The 3,482-nt window shown below is 55.1% G+C and overlaps 1 protein-coding gene across 4 annotated transcripts in view; it reads left to right on the plus strand.

Annotated features, from left to right (window-relative positions):
* KCNE3 (potassium voltage-gated channel subfamily E regulatory subunit 3) overlaps positions 1-3,482 on the plus strand; it is a 21,125-nt gene that overhangs the window by 4,493 nt on the left and 13,150 nt on the right. For 3 of the 4 annotated variants that reach the window (XM_014525714.2, XM_025191867.1, XM_025191868.1), the window contains exon 1: positions 3,017-3,176. The exons of the other annotated variant lie outside the window; for it this stretch is intronic. The gene's annotated coding sequence lies outside the window, so the exon portion shown is untranslated. Of the gene's footprint in view, positions 1-3,016; positions 3,177-3,482 lie in introns of those variants that run through there. 4 annotated transcript variants of the gene reach the window in all.

The following is a 3,482-nucleotide window of genomic DNA, read 5'->3' on the forward strand; positions in this document are numbered from 1 at the left end:
TTGGGCTGCAGCTAGTCAGGTCATGGTTAAAACGGTCCCGTGCCAAGGGCAGCAGATCAGGTTTTGACCCCATGCCCGCTGCCCATGCATACCTCCCTCCTGCAGACTCTCCCTGGGGCTTAGGGAAACGGATAACAGCAATAAGCCCTGCGAGCGCCGTATCGCCAGAGGCAGCGCTGCTCCCCGAGCTGTTGACATCCTGCGGTATCGGTTTACCTGACAGGTAACAATTGGGGCATTCATGAGCTCCGTGAGCTGGACCTGGAGGAAAAGGAGACGATTCTCCTTTGTGCTGTTGGCGCTGAGCTGTAGGCACCTTGGCGGGAAGCACGGGTGCCCAGCCCAGCAGCCTCATTGCCCGTCAGAGCGGGTTAGGTGGGGCCGGGCTTGCTTAGGGCTTGGTCACGGCTCACAGACTCATTCGTTGCCCTGAGGTAGCAACTGGAAGGCAGCTCGGGTCAGGGGTGGGCTGAGGGGTTGCATTGGTCAGAGTGGTGCCAGCAGATGGAGGGCAGTGATTCCTCCCCTCTGTTTGGCACTGAGGAGGCCACATCTGGAGTCCTGTGTCCAGCTGTGGCCCCCACTACAGAAAGGATGTGGACACATTGGAGAGAGTCCAGCGGAGGGGGATGGAAGAGGATGAGGGTCTGGGGGGCATGACTGGTAAGGAGAGAAGTGGTTGAGGGTCTGGGGGGCATGACTGGTAAGGAGAGGAGGAGGGAAATGGGCTGATGTTGTCTGGAGAAGAGAAGGCGGAGTGGGGATTTGATAGGTGAGGAGAGGCTAAGGGAAATGGGCTGATTGAGTTTGGAAAAGAGAAGACCGAGGGGGATTGAATAGCAGCCTTCACCTCCCTGCAGTGGGGGTGCAAAGAGGACGGATCTGGGCTGTTCTCAGTGGGGGCAGGTGACAGGACAAGAAGCAATGGGCTCAAGTGGCAGCTAGGCAAGTTGAGGTAGGGAGAATTAGGAAAAAAATTTCTCACTAGGAGAGTAGTAAAACACTGGAGCAGGCTCCCCAGAGAGGTGGTGGACTCTCCATCCTTGGAGGTTTTGAAGACCCATCTAGACAAAGCCTTGACTGGGATGATGCAGTCGGGGCTGGTCCTGCTTGGAGCAGGAGGGTTGGACTAGATGTGACTCCTGAGGTCCCTTCCAGCCCTCATTGTCCATGATTTCTATGCTGCCGTGTGAGATGAGCTCAGTGGTGTCAGTGCTAGATTCACAACACGCCCCTTTGCACAAGTGAGGGGTTAGATGCACTGTCCTCCCTTCAGCTCCTGGTGGTCTCTCCAGTGCAAGGCTATGGGGAGGATAGTGTGCAATCATGGCTGGGGGTGATCTAGGCATATCTACCATGGGGATTGCCCAGACTTCTGGGCTTTGCTGGTTGATCCCTCCCCCCATTTCTGCTCCATGTTTCAGGGGGTTTTTAAGCCTCCCCCAGAGACGCTGGGTGCTGCTGCAGCCCAGGCTGGGGATGGGGACTGGGCTGCGCCGATGCTGCTGCTGGGACCACCCCACAGGGTCCTGGCTAGAGGGTCTTGCCCCTCCGCTCGGGGTCAGGTCGATGCCACATTTGGGGTCAGGAGGGAATTTCCCCTTGATCAGATTGGCCTGGACTGGGCAGTGGGGTTTGCCTTCCTCTATAGCCGGGGCATGGTCTTTACTTGGGATCTCGAGTGCATATTAACAACCTTTTACAGAAGCAGGACGTTGGCTGCTGTGATCCCCCTGGTTTATCTGTGGCAGGTTCAGGTGCTATGTCTTGTGCTGTGTCAGGACGATGGTAGTTTTACAAAGAGTTCAGATGACGGCTTTGTCGGGGTGGTTTGGGTAGGGCTGATCTTGGGGGTTGCGCTAGATGTGACCTCGTAGCCCCGCTGCTCTGTGATTTTATGTAGCTTGGCACTCTCTTCCCCAGGTTAGCTGGATCACAGTGTCCATGACTGACCTGGGGCTAAGTGGCCTTTTCCTCTGGGAGGAGGCTGACCCTGAGATTTGGAGGGCAGCCCGGCAGGGCTCCCTGCCCAAATACCTCTCGGACCATGACCCCTGGGGCGGACCAGCCGCCAGCAGGATTGTGCCTGGAAGCATGAGCCACGATAGTCTGAGCTGAAAGATTGCTCTCAGCACAGGAGAACTTAACTTTTTTGATCCATGGCACCATCTCCGTCCTGCCGGCTGAGAACCGCCGTCTCCGCCGATTCATGAGCCTCGGTTGATGGCTTGGGAGGGATGTTGTGTGCGTTGCAGATAGATGTTTTGCCCTTGCTTGCTGCCGTGCTGTCTTTCCCAGGAGCCGTGGACTCCATCCAGCACCTTTCACCAACCGGTACGATGTTCATTTAATAAGCAGCTTATTGAGCCAGGTCTCAATACCTCCTGCCACCTTGCATCCAGTGCTAAGGATTACAGCCTTAAGGAAACTGCTGCTTGTGATATGAAGCCACAGCCTCCTCTGCCTATATCTGGGAGGTGGCCAAGATGATGTAAAAAGGTGCTTTTCCTGGTGGCCTGGCACTCCCATGCCCCCCGGGCTGTTGCAGGCCAATACTCTGCCGATCTCTAGTCCAAGGTGATATTGTTATCTCTATGTGCAATATAGAGTAAACTCTGGAGTAAGTTACTCGGCATAATTGTTCTGTATTATGTCCACACCTGGTGCAGCTTTGTGATGCAGGTGGCGTGAAAGCTGGTCTTGCCGGGCAGCATTGCAGTGGTCTGCTCCAGTCCCTGATCTCTTCCTACGCACAGCACGAGCTGAAAGCCGCACGGTGGCTGCTTCAGGCGTGAGACCTGTTAGACGGGGTCTTCATCAGACTGGACCGGTGCAAGGTGCTGCACCGTGGGAAGCATGCACACAGAGTGGGAGACAACTGGCTGCATGGGAGGACTGGCAAGGGAAGTCTGGGGGGGTTTACGCATCACAGGCTCCCACATGAGTCAGCTATATGGCACCGCAGCAAAAAAAAGGAAATGTAGATTTGGGCTGCAACCACAGGAGAATTGGCCATAAGACATAGGAAGTGATAGCATCTCTCTGCTCAGCGCTCGTTAGGCCGCACTAGACTCCTGTGTGCGGTTTCGGGTTTCACATTTGATGAAGGACGTGCAGAAGTCGGAGAGGGTCTAGGGGGAGGCGACAGCCATAATAAAGGAGCTGGGATGTGAGAGGTAAGGATTTTTGTGGGCCATTTCTTTTATTGGGCCAACTGCATCTTTTGGCTGCGGTTTTCCCATTGGAAGCGCTGGATTTCGGTGTCTTCCATGTCGTGGGGTTGGACAAGGAGACGCTGAGAGAGCTGGGCATGTTTAGCTCGGAGGGAAAGTGATTAAGGTGGGGACGTGGGAGTAGTTTTCAAATATCTGGAAGGCTGCCATAAGGAAGAGGGAGAACAACAGTTCTCCTTGCTGCAGAGGGCAGGGCACGAAACACTAGCTGGAAATTGCAGCCAAGCAGATTAAGATGAGAGATCGGAA

Source organism: Alligator sinensis, unplaced genomic scaffold (genome assembly GCF_000455745.1).
Source record: "Alligator sinensis unplaced genomic scaffold, ASM45574v1 scaffold1931_1, whole genome shotgun sequence".
In the NCBI taxonomy this organism is placed as follows: Eukaryota; Metazoa; Chordata; order Crocodylia; family Alligatoridae; genus Alligator; species Alligator sinensis.